General features: G+C 39.7%; 1 protein-coding gene and 1 pseudogene across 2 annotated transcripts in view; one reads left to right on the top strand and one right to left on the bottom strand.

Moving 5' to 3' along the window:
- Positions 1-25579, top strand: part of ANKRD6 (ankyrin repeat domain 6) — a 182872-nt gene that overhangs the window by 23016 nt on the left and 134277 nt on the right. The window lies entirely within an intron of this gene.
- Positions 11127-11227, bottom strand: LOC114116279 (U6 spliceosomal RNA; annotated as a pseudogene).

Here is a 25579-nt window from a genome sequence, read left to right as displayed (position 1 = left end):
TAAGCCTTTATGTGAAGTAGGAGATTTTACTAGAAATGACAGAAGAACATGTGCTAAGAAGCAGGAAGACTATATAAAGAAGAGAAAGCAAGTTGAACCCGGGTGAAGGTGAGTAGTGTGGAGAGTGTATCAGTTGATAGCAGATAATAAAGTTGGTGAGATGAAATGACTTATGAAAGGTTATAAATTTGTGCTATAGTTTTTATTATGTGCTGTTTGTAGAATGATATGTAGTTACCTAAGTGATTTTGTGGTATGAAGTATGAGATTCGTGGCTTTATTGAATCAACTTATATCCAGATGTAAAGCTAATGCTAATGCTTTAAAATTTACAAATAGCTGAGGAAAGAAGAGAAGTGAAAGGCAAAGGAGAAAGGGAAAGATATGCCCAACTGAATGCAGAGTTCCAGAGAAGAGCAAGGAGAGATAAGAAAGCCTTCTTAAGTGAACAATGCAAAGAAATAGAAGAAAACAACAGAATGGGAAAGACTAGAGATCTCTTCAAGAGATTTAGAAGATACCAAGGGAACATTTCATTCAAGGATGGGCACAATAAAGGACAGAAACAGTAAGGACCTAATAGAAGCAGAAGAAATTAAGAAGAGGTAAGAATACATAGGAGAACGATACAGAAAAGGTCTTAATGACCTGGATAACCATGATGGTGTGGTCACTCACCTATAGACAGACATCCTGGAGTGTGAAGTCAAGTGGGCTTTAAGAAGCATCACAATGAATGAAGCAAGTGGAAGTGATGGAATTGTAGCTGAGCTATTTAAAATCTTAAAAGATAATACTGTTAAAGTGCTGTACTCAATATGTCAGCAAATTTAGAAAACTCAGCATTGGCCACAGGACTGGAAAAGATCAGTTTTCATTCCAATCCCAAAGAAAAAAGGGCAGTGCCAAAGAATGTTTAAACTACCATACAGTTGCACTCATTTTGCATGCTAGTAAGGTTATGCTCAAAATCCTTCAAGCTAGGCTTCAACAGTGTATGAACCAAGATCCAACATTTGTTGGATCATAGAGAAAGTAAGGGAATTCCAGAAAATATCTGCTTTATTGGCTACTCGAAAGCCTCTGACTGTTTGGATCACAAGAAACTGTGGAAAATTCTTAAAGAGACAGGAGTATCAGACCACCTTACCTGTCTCCTGAGAAACCTGTACACAGGTCAAGGAGCAACAGTTACAACCTTACATTCTTTTTTATTGTTGAGTAATATTTCATTGTATAAATACCACATGGGATTAAATTTTTTTTAATAACCCATATTCACTTGTAATTCAGTATTTGTTAAATAAAGATGTTTTGGGTTTTTTCATAAAGGAAAATTAGGAACATTGTTAAAATAGGATAATAGTCTAAGCACCTTAACGTGTTATAGTTTGACTCTCATACAGGACTTCACACAGTTGCAGAAATGAGAGCAGTATCCAATATAGACTCTTGTGAGTACAGTATTAGAAATAATGTTATTGAATCTTTATACCCCTGGAAGTTTGTCTGATAAATTGAGTAGTTGTCACACTGAGTTCCATACAATTAATATCATAAAAATAAAACTAAGAACTAATATATGTGTATTCCACCTCACTCTACAGGCTCATTAGAAGTAATTGGTTGCTAGTTTCAAAAATACAGTGAAAGAAGTTTGCAGTGTTTGTGTTCATTTGGGATCAGGCTGTTTTGCAGAATCAAGGTTATTGAAATTTATCTGTGGCAGAGATGGGTGAATAATGAACAGTTCTTTCTAGACACGTAATACAAGCTCCCTGTTGGCTTATGTCTGCCTGCCTTAGTAACAAAGATGTCTCTGTGCTACCAGGTAAAGACCTGGAGTGAACTGACTGCCCGGTAAAGGCTAAAAGCATTTGTAGGATACAGAACCACAGAGACTCATTATGATGACTAAATTGCTTATGAAATACCAGTACTCTGAAGTCCTGGGAGTGGGCTTCACACGTCTGTGTTCTGTCTTTCCTATTTCATATGCAGCGTTTTGATTTAGAGATAGAGTAAGGTCTGTTGAATCAAACAAAAAAAGGTAGTCTTTGGGCAGTTCCTACAACAGACTCTTCCGTTTGATCTTTTGTTATTTGAACCTTTTAATTATTTGTAGAGATATTTTAAAACACAGAAAAGTACACAGGCACTCAATGTATTGATCACTAAGATGAGTTTTTAGTTTTCAGTATCTTGCTTCACAAAATATAAGCATAAGATCTTTTAACTTGTGGGAAAAGGACTAGAAAAGTGAAGAACATCGATCCCTTCCAAGACTAGCTTTTATTTATAGCTATAGCTTCTAACTTTATTTTAGTGCTTTATAAACTCACCAAATCCCACTACTTAACATTAGCAATAAATTGCACCTTGTTTACTTCTAACCTTTACTTGAAGCTTTTAGTGTAATTGATTGGACACCTGCTTTTGCGCATTCAAATGGTTATAAGTTTGATATATATCAAATCCATTCCAGAGGGGTGTGGAAGAAGAGAAAAAAGAAATGGATCTTATTATCTTTTTAAAATGATCTTTTCTTCTCTATCTCAGCTTCCCTGGTGGCTCAGCTGGTAAAGAATCTGCCTGCAGTGCAGGAAACCTGGGTTTGATCCCTGGGTTGGGAAGATCCCCTAGAGAAGGGAATGGCTACCCACTCCAGTATTCTGGCCTGGAGAATTCCATGGACTCTATAGTCCATGGGATCACAAAGAATCGGACAGGACTGAGACTTTCACTTCACTTTCTTCTCTGGCTAATGAATCTGGATAATTTTGAAATGTCAACCATTTGATGTAATTGGTTTTTTCTGTTCGTTGTGCTGAGTGCTTGTCCCATTCAATACAGAGACTCATGCCCTTCACTTCTGGGAAATTTTCTTCCATCATTTCTTTGCTAATTCACCTTTCTTCCTAACCTGTTTTCTTTTTTAAAACTTCTGATATGGAGAAGACCTATTGAATTGAGACTCTTTTTGCTTAACTCTTTTGTCTCTATTTTTGTCTCTGTCTTTTGGTTGTATTCCTTGGTAGATTTTTAAACCTTACTTTCATTCCTTCTATTGAATTAAAAAATGTTTTTGTCAATAGTAGTTTTATTTCCAAGAAATCTCTTATGTTCTTTAATTATTTTTTCATTTTAACTTCTTCTATAATACTTTCTTTAATCTCTGAGGATACTAATTCAGCTTGTTTTTTTATATACATTTAGGGGCAATTTATATACATTATGTGGCAAAACCATCATAAAGGCAAAAAAAACAAAGCACAATATTCAAATAGTGCTTACACTTTAGGGATATACTTGGAGTGGCGCATAAAGAATATTGTCATTGGTTGTGTCCTATTTTTAAAATTAGGAAATGAGTTTTATTATGATCTTCATTCCTTATATATATTAAATATATAATCTTTTATATGTGTCGAATATTTCATAAACAGTGAGAAAATTTTAAGGAAACTCCTTGTATCTCATCGTCTGAGAGTAGATGTTTGACAGTACCTGGAGTTGGGGCATTGACTCTTTGTAATCATGACCCACCCTTTCAGCTCAACATGCAATTGAGAAATGTCAGGGCTAAATGAATCAGCATGAACAGGGTGAAGTAAAGTGTAAAGTGAAGTGGCTCAGTTGTGTCCGACTCTTTGCAATCCCATGGACTGTAGCACACCAGGCTCCTCCACCCATGGGATTTTCCAGGCAAGAATTCTGGAGGGGGTTGCCATTTCCTTCTCCAGGGGATCTTCCCAACTCAGGGATTGACCCTGGGTCTCCCGTGCTGCAGGTAGACTCCCTTACCATCTGAGCTACCAGTGAACCCTATAAACAGGGTGGTCATGCATAATTCCTTTGGATACGTTCTTGGCAGGATGCTCCTGAAGTCACAAATTCTTGCAGACACCATCTAGTCTTTCCTGTGATATGTAAGAGATATCTCCACCAGCTCCTGACTACGTGCTGGTCTTAAATTTCATTCTTTGCCTTCTCCACGATGCCTCAGGCACTTTTGCAGCACCTTGACTGTCATCACTTACATATATCTGTAAGCCATTTTGGGTCAAAACTGTTTAACTGGACATGAAATAAAGGCAGAAAGAAACCTTAGCGGAGTAAAAGGGGCCGCTGGTAGAGAAAGCCCAGTACTGCGCTCACTGCCCATTGGTGAGAGCTCGTGGGCGGGGCCTGGCCAGGACATGCGCATCTTCCCTCTGCCCTCAGCTTAGCCCGGGAATGATTCCCCTGAGTGCGCCTGTGGATGTGCTTAGGCTTTAGTACTGAAATGGCTGAGACAGAGGTCATCATGAATCAGAGCGAATGCGCCACTGCTAACCACATACAACTGTATGTGGTCTTTCAGTTTCTCCCCAATTTGTGTTTGTGTCCACTCCAGTACCAAGTGGTTCTACGTCCCAAACCTCAACAAGCGTCCCCCTCTGTAAACACCAAGCTGAGGCTTCTTCCCCATCCCCCGATACAGCGGTCACTGCTTTTCCCCTGGCTTTCCGACTTCCATATCTGTGGAAATCTCTCCTTTGCTTTTGGCCACTCCATGTTCTATTCCTGACCTTCCAGCTGGCGCTCCTCGTAGAGAACCCACCTGCACTGCAGGAGATGTAAAAGAGGTGAGTTCAGTCCCAGGGCCAGGAAGATCCCCTGGAGGAGGGCATGGCAACCCACTCCAGTATTCTTGCCTGGAGACTCCCTTGGACAGAGGAGGCTGGTGGACTACAGTCCATAGGGTCGCAAAGAGTTGGACTCAACTGAAGTGACTCAGCACACACCCATGTTCTGTTCTTTAATGTGGCTTATCTTTATTCTCTTTCTCTCATGTTAGTGGGGTCTTTGTTGGGAGAGGAGATAGGGGAGGTGTTTCGTAAGCTTTCTTTTTTTCTGCCAAGAAATGTAAAAACTGATTAAATTATGTTTTTCTTTTCTTTTTTTAATTGAAATGTAGTTTTGCAATATTTCATTAGCTTTAGGTGTACGATATTGTGATTCAGGAAGCTTTCTTCAATCAGAAACCAGTATTAACATTATGAGGCATTTTGTCTACCTCCACCTCCATCTTTTTTCTTTTTTTTCCTTTAACTTCGTTGAGGTATAATTGACAAAATTGTACTTTATTTTTTTGGTAAGATATTTAAAGTGTACACCATCATGATTTGATATACATAGACATTGTGAAAGGATTACCATATCCATCACCTTACATGTTTTGTATGTGTGAGAACGTTTAAGTCCTATTACTCAGTGAATTTCAGTTATACGTGTTATCAACCATAGTCACCATGTACATTATTTGATCCACAGACTTTATTCATCTTATAACTGAAAGTTTGTACCCTTTTACTGACCTCTCCTTATTGCTTTCACTCTCTACCTCCTGGCAACCTCTTCTCCCAGGAGTTTGGCTATTTATCTATTTATTTATAATTTAAAAAATTTTAAGATTCCATGCGCAAGTGAGATCACGCAGTATTTGTATTTCTCTTCCTGGCTTATTTCACTTAGCATAATGCCCTCCAGGTTCATTAATGCTGTTGCAAATAACAAGGTTTCCCCCTTTTTCAAGGCTGAAATTTATTCCACTGTGTGTTGTGTGTCTTTTCTTTAACCATTTATCCATTAGTGGACACTTAGGTTGCTCGCATACTTTGGCTATGGTGAATAATGCTGCAGTGAGTATGGGAGTACAAATATCTTTTGGAGATACTGATTTTGTTTCTTTTAGATGTATATACAGAAGTGGGATTGCTGGATCGTATGACAGTTCTATTTTTATTTTTTTGAGGCACCTCTGTACAGTTTTGCATAGTGACTGTGGCTATTTACATTCCCACCAATAATGTACAGGGGTCCCTTTTTCTTTGCATCCTTGCCAACACTTTTTATCTCTTGCCCTTTTAAAAAAATATTCTATTCTTTTATTTATGATTTATTTTTGGCTTCGCTGGGTCTTTATCGCTATCCATTGCTTTTCTCCAGTTGCAGTGAGCAGGAGTTTCTGTTGTTGCAGAGCATGGGTTCTGGGCGGGAGGGCTTAGTAGTTGTGGCGGCCTGGGCTTTTAGTTGCCCTGAGGCATATCACATCTTCCGCTACCAGGGATCAGACTGGTGTCCCTTGCATTGCAAGGCAGATTTTTAACCACTGGACCACCAGGGACGCCTCTAGCTTTGTTCTTTTTGCTCAAGATTGCTTTTGTTATTTGAGGTCTTTGGGGTTTCATACGAATTGTTTTTTGGATAAATCTTTATAACTGAAAGAGCTCATCTTAACTAGTCTCATTCCTTGGTAAGGCAATCTTTTTTAGGTTCACTTTTGCAAAACAAATGTTTGATAATATGTATCTACATACTGGGCTTCCCTGGTGGCTCAGAGAGTAAAGCGTCTGCCTGGAATGCGGGAGACCTGGGTTCGATCCCTGGGTCGGGAAGATCCCCTGGAGAAGGAAATAACAACCCACTCCAGTACTCTTGCCTGGAGAATCCCATAGAGGGAGGAGCCTGGTAGGCTATAGTCCATGGGGTTGCAAAGAGTCGGACACGACTGAGTGACATACTACTGGAGATATGGGTCAATCTAATTTATGTTAGGTGTAAAATCACCATCCTCTAGTAATAGTGGCTTATCTTTAATAAGCTTTGGGATAGCAGAATAAAATACTCCTTTATGAACTGTAACTGAGGAGAACCATTATTGATCCCTGAATTTAAAAAGCTGTCATTGTTCTTTAGTAAGGTAATTTCATCACTAGTGGTGATATTTTATCTAGTAGTCCAAATTCCTACTTTCATTGGCAGAACTTCACTTCTTTGTAACCTGACTGAGTGTCTAATTTAGAACAACAGATGGCTGGAGCTTGCTTTATATTGATTAGTAATATTTTTTCTTCTGACACACAGAAAACTTTTCTTTAGTCCTTTGCAACTTGATCATCCGTGCACCCTTACAGAAATCTCAGTGTGTCCTATATGGCTCAGAATATTATCTACAAGCACTTACCTTTGTTGGGCTTTTGTTTGGAGGCCAGAGCAAGAATGTCACATGATGCACAGGAAATAGTCCTCTAATCTTGCCTATTCACATGTGACGCACCATCGTTTGTCATGCGTCTTTTGTGTTTTAATTAAAAAAAATTTTTTTTTCCTATGTTTTGACCGTGAATGCAGCCCTTGGATCTTAGTTCCCCGATGAGGGATCAAACCTGTGCCCTCCGCAGGGGAAATACAGTGTCTTACCACTGGCCCACCAGGGAAGTCCGAGTCTTTTGCATTTTAACAACACCTTTCCAAGAATTGACATTGCTTCAATCTAGCTGACTTTGTAACTTCCTTAGGGGAAAATTAGTATGCATTTTTATTTATGAGGGAAATGAAAAATACTTTATTTTATGCTGGATTGTGAGTTAATATGTCTAGGTAGACGGTTACTAGCCAGAGTCAGGACCAAACTCTGGTTCAGCTTGCTTGTTGCTCTGGAGTCAGTGTTGGAGAGACAAGGCTGGTGAAAAAAGAGGCTTTATTTAGGAAGCCAGCACCTGGGGAGATGATGGACTTGCATTTCCCCAAATCACCTCCCAGTTGTCAGTTACGAGTCAAAAGTTTTTAAAGGAGAATTTTGGTAGGCTCACTGACAGTGAGGGTGCCAAATACTTGCAGAACAGCATAGTCAACAACGATGATCATCTCTAAACTGGTCCTGCAATAGTCTAATCAGCGTCACCGTGATCATTTTAAGCACAGTTAATCTTCAGCCCTAGGGTTGATGTGCTCCTGTTTCCTTGAGGCCTGTTCTTGGAAATGTGCAAGCCACAGACTCAGTACTGCCCAAGACAGAGCAACTTAGGTCATGGCTACAGTCTGGTCATCCCATGGTTAGTTTTTTCCCTCTGGTGGCAGTTATAGTGTATGCAAAGCAACTGAGGCATGTGCCTCAGACACTGTTATCTATGTCCTTCAGGGAGGAACTGAAGATTCTGTGATTCTCTTATCTTAATCATTAATTGCTTAATCCTGCTCTTTCATGACTCAGGGAGACATGGGAGACTACAGCTTTTCTACAAATGAGAGACGGGATTCAGAAGGGCTTTTGTATATGGGAAGGCCTTCCTGCCCCCACTGCAAAGTCCTGCTCTGTTATAAGACCTCTAGGAGTTTTTTGGGGGGACCCAGGAGACCTGGAGGCCTCCTAAGTGGTTCAGTGGAAAAGAATCTGCCTGCCAGTGCAGGAGATGCCTGTTTGATCCCTGGGTCGGGAAGAAGATCCCCTGGAGAAGGAAATGGCAACCCACTCTAGTATTCTTGCCTGGAGAATCCCAGGGACAGAGGAGCCTGGTGGGCTACACACACGCACACACACACACACACACACACGCGTGCGTGCATACACAGCATTCTTAAAATCTCAAACTTTGGTACCACTCTTCTGCTCCCTTCCCAGACCATGACAGTTCCTTGAAAATTTCTTTCCTATTCCTAAAAGCCAAGGGGTGTGTGTGTGTGTATGTGTGTGTGTGTGTGTGTGTGTGTGTTGAGGGTAGGGAGAATGGTGATAGAGGAGTAAATACTGTAGGTGACTTTTCAGATAATCTTTAGTGAAAACCTGAAAGAAGGGACAACCTGGTGAGACAGGAGAGAACATCCAGCCTCACCACCTGTCTCCCAATATGCTCTGAAAATTCTAGCCCACAAAGATATCCCCTTTCTTTAAGAATTGGTAGTGCATGTAATTATAGATTATCTGACATTTTACTTGAAATTACTTTTTAAAGGTGTGCCATTGCAAAGTGGTTAAGAGATCATACTCTGGAGCTAGGACAATTTAGGACAAATCCTGGTTTTATGAGGTACTAGCTGTGTGACCTTAGACAAGTGATGTAACCTCTGTGTGCCTCAGTTTCCTCATATGTAAATTGAGAATAATAATAATATCTACTTTACTGTTTTGTTATGGGTAAAGTACTTAGCCAGCAACACTAATACATATTCATTGGAAAAGTAGATAGTGGGACTTCCCTGGTGGTCAAGTGATTAGGACTCCATGCTTTCGCTGCCAAGGGCCCAGGTTTAATCCCTGATTGGGGAACTAAGGTCCTACAAGCCATGCTGCACAGACAAAAAAGAAAAAAGAAAAGTAGATAGTGTAAAAATTAGCAGAAAAAGAGATAAAAGTCTTCAATCCTTCCTCCTCCATTCTGAAGGAGATGAACCCTCAGTGTTCTTTGGAAGGAATGATGGATGCTAAAGCTGCAACTCCAGTACTTTGGCCACCTCATGCGAGTTAACTCATTGGAAAAGACTCTGATGCTGGGAGGAATTGGGGGCAGGAGGAGAAGTGGACAACAGAGGATGAGATGGCTGGATGGCATCTCCGACTCAATGGAACGTGAGTTTAAGTGAACTTCAGGAGATGGTGATGGACAGGGAGGCCTGGCGTGCTGAGATTCATGGGGTTGCAGAGTCAGACACGACTGAGCAACTGAACTGAACTGGTACATACCCTTATATGTTTTTTGTAGACAACATTAAGATCATACTTTCAATGTTATCTGTAACTTTTCCCTTTAATAATATATCACGAGCATTTGCCCATACTTTTTAACATCAGAGCTTCCCTGGTGGCTCAGACGGAAAGCGTCTGCCTGCATTGCGGGAGACCCAGGTTCGATTCCTGGGTTGGGAAGATCCCCTGGAGAAGGAAATGGCAATCCACTCTAGCACTCTTGCCTGGAAAATCCCATGGACGGAGGAGCCTGATAGGCTACAGTCCATGGGGTTGCAAAGAGTCGGACACGACTGAGCGACTTCACTTCACTTCGCTTTAACATCATTATATCTAAAAGAGAACTACGTTGAAGCTTTAGGTGGCTTCCAGATTGTCACTTTTATATGAAATGCTTTGGTAAACATTTTTGTATGTTAATCTCACTCTTTTTTTATTTGGCTGTGCCGTGCAGCTTTTGGGATCTCAGTTCTCTGACCAGAGATTGAATCTGGGCCCATGGCAGTGAAAGCCTGGAATACCAACTGTTAGGCTAACCAGGGAACTCCCTCATCTCATTATTTTCCTTGAAAAGAAATGAAATTGCTGATTCAAAAGGCATTTGTTTTTATTTTTAAGGCTTTTGACACATATTGCCAAATTGCCCTCCAGAAATGTTCACTAGTGATGTGTGAGAGTTTGTTTTCTTGTCCTCTAGTCATTAGGGATTATTCTAAATTTGTTTTTTGGCTGCATTGTGGCTTGTGAGATCTTAATTCCTTGACCAGGGATCAAATACATGCTCCAGGCAATGGAAACTTGAAGTCCTAACCACTGGACCACCAGAATTAATTCCCTCTTAATTTTTTATTTTAGTTTCAATTTTATAGGTAAGAATTATATCTTCATTGTTTGATTATGAAGAAAACTGAACATTTGTATATGTTTTTAGCTCTTGTGTTTATTTTTCTTCTCTGTGTATGTGAAATGCCTTTGTATTCCTTGACAATTCTTTTTTTGGGGAAAGTATTCACTTTCTTGTAAAGTTTCAATTTGTAAGAGATCTTTATGTTAAAAAGCTATTGATTGGCTTTATTAAAATATTTTTTTCCCAAGAGGTAAAGTTTCAACAACAACTTTATTAATCAATTTGATACTCTAAGGTTAGTCAATTAAGCTTCATCCATGAGATCTCTAAAACTATAATCAGTTGATATTTATATTATCATATACAAGGTATATTATTTATAAACACAACTGGGAAGTCTTTTTATTTTACCCTTCTGAATATACCAGACACTTGCTGGTGAGTTGATTTGGAGTTTGCTTTGTGAGTGAAATTACTTCATTCATTCTTATTAGGTATTGTGAATCCTGTTTTGTGTTTTATCTGTGATTTTTTTTTTAATTGAAGTATGTAGTTGATTTACAATGTTATGTGTTAGTTTCTGGTGTACAGCCCAATGATTCAGATATATATATATATCTGAATATATATACACACACATATATTCTTTTTCACATTTATTTCCATTATGATTTATTACAGGATACTCAATATACTTCCATTTGTTATATAGTAGGACCTTGTTGTTTATCTCTTTTATACATATAGTAGCTTGTATCTGCTAATCCCCCCCAAAATATGGACTGCTTAAGAATTTGCTTACCATCCTTGCGTGGGGGCCATGCTAATCTCTTTATCATCCCAATTTTAGTTATATGTGTGTGGAAGCGAGCATTATACTTGTGATATCTTAATGGATTCCTCAACTATTACCAGATGCTGTCTTGGTATTTTAAACTCTTAGAGTCAGCCACAGTGCTTATGCCGTGTTTATCAAAGAACTTGCTGTGTGGAAAGATCAAAAGTTGAGATGGAAGGCCCACAGATTTTTGTGATTCTAGAGCTGAGGTTGTAATGCTTAGTATACAAATAACCAAGTAACTTGAAAGGTGGATTCTTCGAAAGATTGGAACAGTTGCCAAAGATGAATGGGTGAGCAAGAGCTCTCTCTGTGTAGGGCAGATCATTGCTGCTCAGGCCTCCTGTGGGTATAACTTCTGAAAGCTCGTTGGAGGACTCATCCCTGTAGCTTTCTGAGGCTTGAGCGGGAAGTATATATTTTTGCAAAACCTGGAAATTCCCTTAGTTTGAAACTTTACTCATACCTTCAAACTTATTTTGGAATTTAAAATAGCTGTAAAAATTTCTGTTACCCGGATAGAGTTCCCAAGGCAGTGTGTCTCTCCTTCCATATTCTTTACTTCCTAAGCTCTCCCCTCACCACCACAAGCCCCCCACCCCGCCCCCACCAGCCATCTGAGGAGGCATCGCTGATGGCAGAAAAGCCTTCTGAAAACCCCTAGGTGACTCATGCCACACATGTATGGCTCCAGGATTGACAGATGATTTTTAAAAATCGTTTACCCTTTCACTCTCAGAAGACTTTTGAAGTTCTGATCAGGGAGTCTAAAAATTCACATTTCACCTGGTGAAGAGGGTGCCTATCTTAACCTGTCTGGATTTTTTTTTTTCAGTCAAAGTTTAATGAAATATTTTGTATTACCTATAATCTTTTATTTAAAAGTGAGAACAGACTATGAGGAAATGTATAAAATCTGTTTAAATTAGCAGAGCAAAAATCGTGTTCGTACCAATGTTATTTATAAATATTGAGATGTTATTTATTTAAGCGTGATAAATATATTCTATTTTGATGGTTGAATGTGAAGCTTGCTTAGAATTAAATTTTTTATTTTCATTTTTCTGAGTGGCTATGACTTTTTCTAGCCAACCTAAGGGGTTTTATAATGTTTCTCTGGTCACTTAAGCTGTATTTAGAATTTTTTAGTAGTACTTTCTGAAAATTTCCAAGGCATAGCATAAAAATTTGTGTTACAGACGTGTTTCTTCTTATTCTTCCTCCCTTGGTCTCACTGTTCCCCACCTCCATCCCTTCAATTCCTCCACACACATACCCCCCAACACCTCCCAGTTCTGGGTCAATTTATTTTTTCCCTCAAGGGTAGTGATTATTGTAAATTCAGCTCTAAGGCCATCTCTCAGGTTTCAGATTTCCTTTAGAACTGTGCCCTATTCCTGCCTCACTTTCTTATATCCAGCACAGAAGTAAGTTACAGAAGTAGAGGAGGAAACATCTGTTTATAAAATGTGAGATTTGAGTAAAATTCTAAATGCAACATGGTTAACGGCAGAGCTTCATAGAATCAGGTCAGCCCTGTTTGGGCTTCCTGTGGTTTTTAATACTGCATGGTTCATACCGCGTGTAGACGCCTTCCGCCATGCTTTTCATGTCGCTCTCTACTTCTGTTGCCACCGTTTTAATTCACATTAGCTCACATCTCTGGCCCGTTAACCTTTTCACTGGGTGTTCCCTGCCTCCGTGGTCAAGTTCCTTCAACCTGCAAATCCCACAAGCAGCGGCTGGATTTGTATGTCTGGACATTGTTAGGAGTGGGGTCACTGTGCTGCCTACAATACCCCCAGCATTATGTTCCCGACTCTCAGCCTCTTCAAAGCCTCTTTACCGCGAGCGCCACATTAATTTCCTAGTCTTATCGCCCGCTGCTCCTTGAACCCCAGATTCTACCCTGTTGATCTGACAAGCCTGACAGTCCCTGAGCGGGTATTGCTTTTCCTCCCATCTGTCTGCGCTGAGAAACCTGACCCACCTTGGAAGTGGCAGCATCTTCTCCTGCATTACTTTCCAGATCCCTGCCATTGGCAGCGTTCCTCTGCTTTAGTCAGCTCCCGTGTCACTCATCGGGAATTATTTTTACATTTGTAGGCTCTTATCTGCCTTGCCGGAGGGTAGGAACCAGCTCATCCCCTGGACACACTCAACCTGCTTGGTCTGCGGCGCTCAGTCTTTCATCCCCTTCTGGTTCTTTTACCCCGTCACCATTCTCATTTCTCCTGCTGTAAAATAACAACTACTCCAAATTCTCCTTTTACCCAAATTCTCCTCCCAGTACAGCCATCTCTCTCTTTTCTTGCACCATGATTTTTTTTTTAATGGAAGAGACTGGCTTTATTGATTTTTCTGATAGAGTTTATTGAGGAAAAATACAAATAATACAGAATTTGAAGAGGGTAAAAATCATCCAAAATGCAGTCACCCAGAGATAAATTGCTTTTTACTAAACATCCTGTCCCATTTCACACATAAACACACACACTCTTGTATGTGATACACAATTTTATATCAGTGAAATCGCAGTGGACATACTGTCCAGTGAGCTCCTTAAAAAAAATTCAGTATTTTGGGGACATCTTTCCATGTCAGTTCATGTTAATCCTCATCATTTCTGTAAGCAGTTCTCAAGTAGTCCATTTGATAAAAAATTATTTACCACTTTTTGATGAGGATACCCATTCTTTCCTCATTTTTCATTTGTATTGCTAATACTGTAGTTATATTGGTTAGGGGTCTTCAGAAAACCAGTCAATCCTAAGGGAAATCAACCCTGAATATTCACTGGAAGGACTGATGCTGAAGCTGAAGCTACAATACTTTAGGCATCTGATGTGAAGAATTGACTCATTGGAAAAGACCCTGATGCTAAGAAAGATTGAAGGCAGGAGGGGGATAATAGAAGATGAAATGGTTAGATGACATCATCAACTCAATGGACATGAATTTGAGCAAACTCTGGGAGATGATGAAGTACAGGGAAACCTGGTGTGCTGCAGTTTTCGCAAAGAGTTGCAAAGAATCAGACATGATTGGGTGACTGAACAACTCCACAGAAACAGAACCAGGGGACACACACATGGAAACATTTTTATAAAGAATTGGCTCATGTGATTATAGAGGCTGAGAAATCCCAAGAAATCCTGTGGAATGCCTGAGAACCAGCAGGCAGGCAGGCCACAGGCAGAGAGAGTAGCTTTTCTCTTGCTCATCCTTTTATTCTATCAGACCTTTTAGGGATTGGATAAAACATTAGGAAGGACCATCTGCTTTACCCAGTCTACTGATTCAAATGGCAATCATATCCAGAAACATCCTCATGACACCCAGAAATATGTTTAACCAAATAGCTGGGTACCCAGTAGCCCAGTTAAGCTGGGACAGAAAAATAACCATCCCAGTAGTGAATATCTTTATATAGCTATTCTTAAACTCACCCCTCTCTTCCCATTATCCCTTTAAAAAATATATTATTTATTTATTTGACTGCACCAGGCCTTAGTTGTGGCATGCAGGGTCTTTTAGTTGCAGTACCTGGGATCTAGTTCCCTGACCAGAGATTGAACTTGGGCCCTCTGAGATGGAACTGCAGAGTCTTAGCAACTGGACCACCAGCAAAGTCCCCCCATTATCTCTTTAGGATAAATTCCTGCATGTGAAATTGGTGGGTCAAATATGTGTGTATTCTAGATGATTTACCCATCAGAAAGGTAAAGTTTTCAGTGGCTTTTCCACTGCTCTCACCAACATGAATATTGCCAAATCATCCTAGTCTTTGCCAACTTAATGCTTTAAAAATCTCTCTTTTTTTTTTTGCATTTATTTCAAGAGTAAGATTGAATATTATTTTGTAAGTTAATGTTTGCATGTGTTTGTGTGTTCCTTCAATTAGACTGACTGCTGTATACTGGACTCTTTTAGGGTCCTAAATCAAATAATTCCAGTCTTTAATGGAGCTTTTGATTTTGTGTGTGTGTGGAATTGCCTAATCAGATCCTCTGTCCATTTTACTATTTGAGTGTTTTGTCTTTATTCATTGATAAGAACTTTTCAAAAATTATGCATGTTACCACATTTCAAACTGTGGTGCTGGAGAAGGCTCTTGAGAGTCCCTTGGACAGCCAGGACATCAAATCAGTCAATCCTAAAGGAAGTCAACTCTGAATATTCATTGGAAGGACTGATGCTGAAGGTAGTTCAATAGTATGGATACCTGATGTGAAGAGCCTACTCCCTGGAAGAGACCCTGATGCTGCAAAAGATTGAGGGCAGGAAGAGAAGAGGGCAGAAGAGGATGAGATGGTTAGGGAACATCACTGACTCAATGAACATGAATCTGAGCAAACTCCAGGAGATAGTGAAGGATAGGGAAGCCTGGTGTGCTGCAGTCCAGGGGGGTCTCAAAGAGTCTGATTCAACTTAGTGACTGAACAACATTAATATATATTATCACAGTTTTAAATTTTGGCTTTTCAGTTTTAAGAAAGAAGAATGGAGCTGGAGGGATCAAGCTTCCTGACCTCAGATTATACTACAAAGCTACAGTCATCAAGGCAATATAGTACTGGCACAAAAACAGACATATAGACCAATGGAACAAGATAGAAAGCCCAGAAATAAACCCCACTGTATATTCTTGCAAAGAATATACAATGGGGCAAAGACAGCCTCTTCAATAAATGGTGCTGGGAAAACTGGACAGCTACATGTAAAAGAATGAAATCAGAACACTTCCTAACACCATACACAAAGATAAACTCAAAATGGATTAAAGACCTAAATGTAAGACCAGAAACTATAAAACTCTTAGAGGAAAACACAGGGAGAATGCTCGATGACATAAACCAAAGCAAGAGCCTCTATGACCCACCTCCTAGAGTGACAGAAATAAAGCAAAAGTAAACAAGTGGGACCCGATTGAGCTTAAAAGGAAACTATAAGCAAAGTGAAAAGACAACCCTCAGAATGGGATAAAATAATAGCAAATGAAAGTGAAAGTGAAGTCGCTCAGTTGTGTCCGACTCTTTGCAACCCCGTAGACTTTAGCCTACCAGGCTTCTCCATCCATGGGATTCCCCAGGCAAGAATACTGGAGTGGGTTTCCATTTCCTTCTCCAGAGGAATCTTCCTGACCCAGGGATCGAACCCAGGTCTCCTGCATTGGAGGCAGACGCTTTAACCTCTGAGCCACCAGGGAAGATCTAATACAAAGGATTAATTTCCAAAATATTTAAGCAGCTCATATATCTCAATACCAGAAAAACAACCAACCCAATCAAAAAGTGGGAAAAAGGCCTGGATGGACATTTCTCCAAAGAAGACATACAGATGGCTAGCGGACACATGAAAAGATGCTCAACATTGCTCATTATTGGACAAATACAAGTCAAAGCTACAATGAGATGTAGCTCACACTGGTCAGAATGGCCCTCATCAAAAAGTCTACAAACAATAAATGCTGGAGAGGGTGTGGAGAAAGGGAACGCTCTTGCACTGTTGGTGGGAATGTAAATTGATAACAGCCACTATGGAAGATGGTATGGAGTCTCCTTAAAAAACTAGGGATAAAACCACTGTATCACCCAGCAATCCCACTCCTAGGCATATACCCTGAGGAATCCAAAATTGAAAGAGACACATGTATCCTGTTGCTCATTGCAGCACTATTTGCAATAGCTAGAACATTGAATGAACAGATTTCCATCGACAGATGAATGGATGAAGAAGTTGTATATATCCACAATGGAATATTCAGTTCAGTTCAGTTCAGTTCAGCCACTCAGTCGTGTCCAACTCTTCGCAACCCCGCGTATCACAGCACGCCAGGCCTCCCTGTCCATCACCAACTCCCGGAGTTTACTCAAACTCATGTCCATCAAGTTGGTGATGCCATCCAGCCAGCTCATCCTCTGTTGTCCCCTTGTCCTCCTGCCTCCAATCCTTCCCAGCATCAGGGTCTTTTCCAATGAGTCAACTCTTCACATGAGGTGGCCAAAGTATTGGAGTTTCAGCCTTAGCATCAGTCTTTCCAATAAACACCCAGGACTGATCTCCTTTAGGATGGACTGGTTGGATCTTCTTGCAGTCCAAGGGACTTTCAAGAGTCTTCTCCAACACCACAGTTCAAAAGCATCAATTCTTTGGCCCTCAGCTTTCTTCACAGTCCAACTCTCACATCCATACATGACCACTGGAAAAACCATTTACTTGGCCATAAAAAGAACACCTGTGAGTCAGGTCTAACGAGGTGGATAAATCTAGATCCTATTATAGAGAGTGAAGTGAGTCAGAAAGAGAAAGAGAAATACCATATTCTCACACTTCTCCAGGGGATCTTCCCAACCTAGGGATCGAACCCAGGTCTCCCGCACTGTAGGCAGATGCTTTACCGTCTGAGCCACCAGGGAAGCCCATATTCTAACACATATGGAATCTAGAAGAATGATACTGAAGAATTTATTTAGAGGGCAACAATGGAGAAACAGACATAGAGAATAGACTTATGGACATGGGGAGAGGGAAGGAGAGGGTAAGATGTATGGAAAGAGTAACATGGAAACTTATGTTACAGTGTGTAAAATAGATAGCCAACAGGAAATTGCTGTATGGGTCAGGAAACTCAAACAGGGGCTCTGTATCAACCTAGAGGGTTGGGGTTGGGAGGGAGATAGGAGGAAGTTTCAAAAGGGAGGGGATATATGTATACCTATGGCTGATTCATGTTGAGGTTTGACAGAAAACAGCGAAATTCTGAAAAGCAATTATCTTTCAATAGAACATAAATTAATTAAAAAGAAATTGGGGGCTTTTATGATTAATATGAAAAGGCTTTGTACTACTAAAATTGTAAAAATATTAATCCATAGTTTCTTCTGGTATTTTTATGGTTTTTAAAAAAATTATCATTTATTTTTTATACCTACAAATGGACATGAGTTTGGGTAGGCTCTGGGAGTTGGTGTTGGACAGGGAGGCCTGGTGTGCTGCAGTTCATGGGGTCGCAAAGAGTCGGACACGGCTGAGCGACTGAACTGAACTGATATTATAGATGTTGTAACATTTATAATTTTGCTTTCATTTTTGTAATTTCTTTCCTCTTTTTCTTTGGCTGCACTGCACTGGCATGTGGGATCTTAGTTCCCCAAACAGGAATTGAACCCATGCCCCCTGCAGTGGAAGCATGGTTGTCCTAACCAAGAGATTGCCAGATAATTCCCTGTTTTTTATAGTTTCTAATAGGTAGTGACCTTTTTGTTTTCAGTGGCTGTTTAATTCATTGGGTACTGCTAAATAGATATATGGATTGCATTATTTCTTCTTTATTAGCTGAACTGTAAAGAGAAACTTTATCTCGTTTACTATTTGGTTCACTATTTTGATTACTCATTTTCTATTTGGTACAGTTCAAAATAGGACAGGTAGAATAAGTCTTAATTCTTTATCAGTTAGATTTTATAGGAGCTTTCTCATGGTAAAACTAGTGTAATCTTAGTCTACTGCACAGAACACAGTGCCTATTGGAATAGCTTCTTCAATACCTTTCTTTTAAGTAAAGGTGTAGAGATTTGCACAAGATCCTATAGATAGTAGATTAGGTAAGAGGTTGTGTAGTTCCACCTCCTGTTTTTTTCCTAAATGAGAAGTAACCGTCTCTGCTTGCAGTCCATCCTTCCTCCCTCCCTTCCTTCTCCAAACACATAAATATAAATGCCTGTATGTATGCATTATATATGGACATGTTTATCACTTCAAGTTCCAGTCCCATATGGTCAAACTCTAGGTGACTGTGATTGGCCCAGAGTTAGTGAATCTATTGTACATGCCTGCTGGGTGAAGGAGCCCCTTGGAGGAGCAGGAACAGCTAGTTATTGGAGGTCACTGTGCTTCTTGGATCTTTGCTTGTGTTTGGCAATAGTCCTGCTTCACAGTGGACCTGCCAAAAATTTGTTGGGTGCTTTCCTGTCAGTCCCTCTCTGGATAGCCTGTGCCAGGAGTGTGGATACACCACCTGGGGATCCAGGCAGAAAACCTCAGGGTGACAGGTGCTGACACGCCTGGCTCCAGGTTAGAAGGGGACGGCTTTGCTGCCACCATCTCAGCATCTCACCAAGTCTCCCCGTCTCTTGGCATCTGGGCTATGACTGGCTTCCTCTACAAGGCAGGACAAATCACACTGTTTCATGCTGCTTGCACGCTGCCCCCCAACACCCCATCTCCCGAAACAACCAAAATCGTTCACCCTCCTGCTCCCACGTCTGCTGATTGCTCAGGGCAGCTTGTAATGTCTGTGTAATGGCTCTGTGAGGAGGATTCAGGTTCCCAGGTACCCGGGCTCACACCTGGCCAGGAAAAGCCCCGGAGGAAGAGAGGCCACTGCCTGCTTCCTGACCTCTCACCTGCCGCTGTGGTCACTGGCCTATCATCATGCCTTGCTTCTACTTCCTTTGTGGTTAATAGAGATTCTTTAAGTCAGACATTGTCGATTTTTATATTCCTGATCAGGCATCTCACGTTTTGAATTCAGGCACACTGTAAGTTTTTGCTCCCTTGCCTTTGTTTTTTGTTTTTATGTAATCACTGCTGTAGATCTAGAGAATTGACTAAAACTTGTTTTTCTTCAAAGGTGTCACTTCTTGGTTTTTCTTTCTTTATAAAATCTTGTCTTTATTCTTATCCTTCTAGGGTTGCCTAATTGTCTCACCAGAGAATGTCTGTGTCCCTGATACATAGTGTTGCTTTTAAGAGAAGTAACATTATTTTGTAAAGTAACATCTCATATTACCAGTGCGAATGGTTTTTTAAAAAATTTGTTTTCTAAGCAACTGTCAATCCAGTTAATGGTGGGACTTGAGGCTTAAAAATTGACATCTTATAGGGAATTCCCTGGAGGTCCAGTGATTAAGACTTGGGCTTTCACTGCTGTGAACCCAGGTTCAATCCTTGGTTGGGAAACTAAGATGCACAAGTCACAGCAGTGCGGCAAAAAAAAAAAACCAACAAAAAAATTGACAACGTGTAATGCTGTGTATGAAAGGGATACAGGAGGTAATGCTTATCTGCCAGACTTCCCCAGGTGGCCCCCGTGAAATACTATACAACTCACCCAGCTTCCTTTTATCTTTTGCTTCTCACCTCTAAAGCTGTCATTAGCTTGAGGTCGAGAAAAAAATGTTCAGAATGTGCATCGGTGCACAAATAGATATGATCAGTGTTCATAAAGATGCTTTCATTGACAAACTATAAGTATCAATAACTTGTAAAATTTTTTCTTTTTTAATCTGAAAATTGCCCACTACATTGTTAATTGAATATAGTCTAGAAACAAGCCTAATTCATTAATTTCACTTTGGCTTGAAATTATTTGTACTTTTTTACTCTGCCTCCTTTATAGCCTACACTGAGGAGATATAATTTAACCTACATTCTTGATCTGATCAGAATATTTGTACAAATATCAGATCAAATATTTCTTGATCTGATAAAAATATTTGTACTCCCTGCCACTGAGGGAGTCAATGTGAAATGAGAAATTTGTCTTACTTATAAATTGTCAGAAGGCAACAATCTCAAGACTCATTATGTAAATATGAACAGATGGATGGAAACACACTTATTTAGGAGACAAACCCTAGGAGCCCAAACCTAAGATCTGGACATTTCCTGTTTAAGCAAAAATAAAAAGTGAGAGCATATATGGCTCCCATTCTATGACTGTTTTCAAATAAGAGTTGCTGTACTTTAAATCCTTTTTGTGAAGCTGGGAGCTAAGAAGAAAACAATCTAAATTGTGCATATTTCAACTAAATCTGTATCTTAGCATCTGTACTGGCATGCATATGATTGGAACATGTAGAGTTGAATCAACACCCTTGTTTCTGGTTGGTTGCCAGAAATAAAGACATCAAAGGAAATAGTAAACCAGGCAGTGAATCAAAGCTGCATGAGCTTTCCATTTAGTAGTTATTGTAAGTCTCTCAACTGCTTTCTGACTGAAACTGTACTTCCTAGAGCCCCCTGTGAGAAAGGGCCACCCTAGGTAGACCAGTTGTTCATTCGTGTTACCCTTTACTTTGTATGTATGTAGAATTGTGTTTCTCAGATGTGTGGAAATGCACAAAGGGAGTGAAATGTTAATAGGTTTAACAAGTACTGCCAAATTGTCCTTTAGAAAGGGTGTATCCATGTGCACGTCCTCCAACAAGTGAAGGTGAAACCAACCACTGAGTTGTAACAAATACTGTGGGTTGTTTTTTGGGAGCCAGACAAGACTGAAGTTTTACCAGTCATCTTCTAGTTAAGAAGTTGATTCTTGGAATGGCTGGAAGCTATTTCAGACAGTGTAAAAAGATTTACAGATATTCTTAGAAAAGAACATTTTCTAAGAATACTTAGAATACATTTTCATAAATACTTTAAAATGAAAATATATAACTATATCGAATCTTTAAAAATAACACATAATCCTACTTTCAATAGATACTCATTTTTGCAAATTACTGTTGGCATATGGATGTATTTTACTGGTTATAATTTGTATAATTTACTGTTACAATTTTTTTTTTTCACAGAACTGTCTCATAAGCTGTTTCCTGTTTCTGTATGTTCATAATGGTCATTTAAAAGCTAAATTTTGTCATTGTACCATAATGTGCTAATTCAGCTCTTATTATTGAATGTTTAATATACAACTTACACTGCATATTCTTAATTAAGATGTTTTGGGTTCTTCTGATTATGAGAGTAATATAATTCATTATTTAAAAATTTGGAAAACACACAAAAATTAGGAAGAAATACCCAAAACTCTTTCTATAACTTCTGTTAATGAACTCTGTGAGCATTATATATTTTTTCTTCCCTAATATTTATTTTATTTTGCAGTTTGAGAATATACTATTTGTATAAAACATATTCATTTTTACATATTCCTAAACTCAGGGTTTTTTGGCTGTACCATGTAGCATTTGGAATCTTAGTTCCCTGACCAGGGATCCACCCCATGCCCCCTGCAGTGGAAGCGCAGATTCTTAACCACTGGACTGCCAGAGAAGTCCTTAAACCTTTAAAAAGACCATTTTTCTGTTTTAAAAAAAGTGGAAGGTGCTTTTTTTTTTTTTCCCTCTGACTATAATAGTAATTTGAAACTACTACAGAAAATTGAGAAATAATTCCAGGAATCCATAATATCACCCTGAGGCATATACCATTAATATTTTGTTTTATTACCTTCACATTTTATTTCTTTAAAGAAAATTTGAGATCTTCTACCATTAGTGGTTAATTTGGGGATGATCATGGACTCTAAAATAAAACCCAAGTTAAGAACTCTTACTGTATACATGAATATACCCCTTTTTAAATTAAACATTATAAAACAGGCATTTTAAAATTGTTGTGAACTCTCATAAATCTACACATTTGCTGATTGTTATGGGTTGAATTGTGTCCCCCTAAAATGCACTGTGAAAGTCCTAACTCCCTTTATCTCAGGTTGTCACTTTATTTGTAGATAAGGTCTCTTGAGGAAGTCATTGGTGTGGGCCCTAGTCCAGCACGACTGGTATCATTATGAAAAGAGGAAATTTGGAGACAGACCGAGATGGAGATGCTATCCATCCACAGGTCAAGAAGAGAGACCTCGAGTGGATCCTTCCCTCATAGCTCTCAAAAGGCATCAACTCTGCTGACACTTTTATTTCAGACTTGTGACCTCCAGAATCGGGAGACAATAAATTGTGACTGTTGTTTAAGTCACCAGGTTTGTGGTATTTGGTTATGGCATCTCTCAAAGGCAAATGAGCTGATTACCTATATAATCTTACATAATATAGACGTTTGGATGCTGATTTACTGTGCTGGGTTGGGAGTACTAAACCAACAAAGTCAAGTTCCCTGACTTTGAGGTGCTTAGACTGGCACAGAGGAATTGAACCCTGGGGTCATGCTGTGGTGGGCAGTGCTCAGGGCATCATGGGAGCCCAGAGCTGGCCCAGGGGTGAGGGCAGATTTCTCAGGAGAAGTACCACTTGAGCTGAGTTTGGAAGAACCACTGGGAGCTCACTTAATGTTTCTATTGTTGAACATTAGGGTGTTTTTACTTTCCTGTGTTTTTCTGATTTCTTTAGGATAGATTCATAGCAATGCATTACTGAATTGCAAAAATCCCAATGTGAAACTTGAAACATCATTTTTAGGGCAGTATAATATTCTAGTAAGTGGAAGTTTCCATGTTTATTGAATCATCCTATTTTATTGGATAAGACTCTCCCTGATGCTGTTTCCAGTTTTGCTATTATAAATAATGCTGTCAGGAACATCTTTTTGCAGAAAGTTTTCCCCACAATTAGAAGTATTTCCTTAGTGATAGAATCCTAAAAGTAGAATTACAGTATCAAAAAAGTAAAATTATTTTTCAGAAATGCTGATTTACATTCCCATTAGTAATCAAGTAAAAATCTATGAACATATCCATTTAAATTTATTATAATCTTTTATACCCTTTGGGGGCTTCCCTCATCGTTCAGTTGGTAAAGAATCTGCCTGCAATGCGGAGACCTGAGTTCGATCCCTGGGTTGGGAAGATCCCCTGGAGAAGGGAAAGGCTACCTGCTCCAGCATTCTGGCCTGGAGAATTCCATGGACTGTATAGGCCAGAGTGTGTTAAAACAATTCAGTACTTCCCTCTTTTGAAGACTGAACCTTTCCTAGGAAGCAAAGTGAGATTTGTGTTATTTGGGATGGAAGACCCCCTCCTCCTTAGATTCTTTCCTCCCCCTGAGAAAAACCTGCTTAAAGGGCATTGCACCATCACAAACCTGCCCACACAATTTCTGTGCTGGTTTCTCACCAGCAGATGTGTGTATTGGCCTCTGCTTATACTCTCTTAGGTCAGTGCTCATCTGAAATCTAACTGTCCCAAAAGATCAGCCTTCCAAGTGGGCTATTTCTGTTCTATTCCCAGCTTTTTTCAAAAAGACTCTTGTCCTCTGCATTCTCTTAGACCCTATATGTTGGCAGAGTATCTACTGCGGTAGAGTAAACAAAAACCTCACAATCATGGTGACATGCTAGACCTATGTGGGCATGAAGGAACCATGTAGGAGTGATGGGGTTCTCAGTGAGAGAAGAGTTTGCTAGCAAGCTTTGTATTGTTTCCTCATTTTAAAAGTGAGGTGAGAGACCTCCTTGGTGGTCCAGTGGCTAAGACTCCCTGCTTCCAATGCAAGCGGCCCAGGTTCAGTCCCTGGTCAGGGAACTAGATTCCGCATGCCCCAACTAAGAGTTTGAATGCCACACACAACTAAAACCTGGTGCAGCCAAATAAATAAGTTTTTTTTTTTTTTTTTAAAGACAGCATTGAAGATAAAATTTGCTCTTTAAAAAAAAGTGAGTGTGAGTATATTTTATTCACTCAACTAGATAGTGAATATCAAGGAGCAAGGACTCACCTTAATTAGTTTTGTGTTCTCTGCCCCAAAGGTTGCCCTGAATAATTGTAGCTCAGTCAGTAAAGAATTTGCCTGCAGTGCAGGAGACCCGAGTTCGATCCCTGGGTTGGGAAGATCCCCTGGAGAAGGCAATGGCAACCCACTCCAGTATCCTTGCCTGGAAAATCTCATGGACAGAGGAACCTGGTGGATTGCAGTCCATGGGGTCGCAAAGAGTTGGGCACGACGGAGTGACTAACACATAACACACAATCATTGATATAATTTAAAAAAACGTCCCACTAGTTACTTAAAAAACTTTACTCTTAAAGTCAGGGAAAAAAAAAAACAACCAACAAAGTCATGCATAGTTTAAACCCTACAGAAGCACGTATGTGGAAAGTATAAATCTCTTATATTCCTATTCCATGAAGAGAAACAACCATGGTCTGCAATTTAGGATGTTTCTCCAAATTTTTTTCCTAGCATTTAAAAAATATAATGATGCTTAACCTCAGTAACAATAAATGAAATAGAGTGAACAAAACAAGATTGCTCCCATCCTGTTCTCAATAACAAAGCAAAACATAAAAATACAGACTGATCATGTCCATGTTGGTGGTCAGGTAGGAAAATGGCACACCTGTAGGACAGGGGAGGAAGAGTAAATCTATTTGGGGGGTAATTTGTCAGTAATTACCAAAATTTTATCCATACATACCTTGTGCATTTTCTCTGCTGACTTTAGAAAAGGGAGAATGTTGAGAGCTGTTTTATAATAATGTTCTTAGGTGATGGGCCAGTGTATTGGTGGTGGTGGTGGTGGTGTGTGCTTGCTCAGCCGTGTCTGACTCTTGGTGAGCCCACGGACTGTAGCCCACCACGCTCCTCTGTCCACGGAATTTTCTAGGCAACAGCACTGGAGCGGGTTGCCATTTCCTACTCCA

This window comes from Ovis aries, chromosome 8, assembly GCF_016772045.2.
Source record: "Ovis aries strain OAR_USU_Benz2616 breed Rambouillet chromosome 8, ARS-UI_Ramb_v3.0, whole genome shotgun sequence".
Lineage (NCBI taxonomy): Eukaryota > Metazoa > Chordata > Mammalia > Artiodactyla > Bovidae > Ovis > Ovis aries.
Note: the sequence above shows the minus strand (reverse complement) of the source record. Positions and strands in the feature narration are given on the sequence as shown.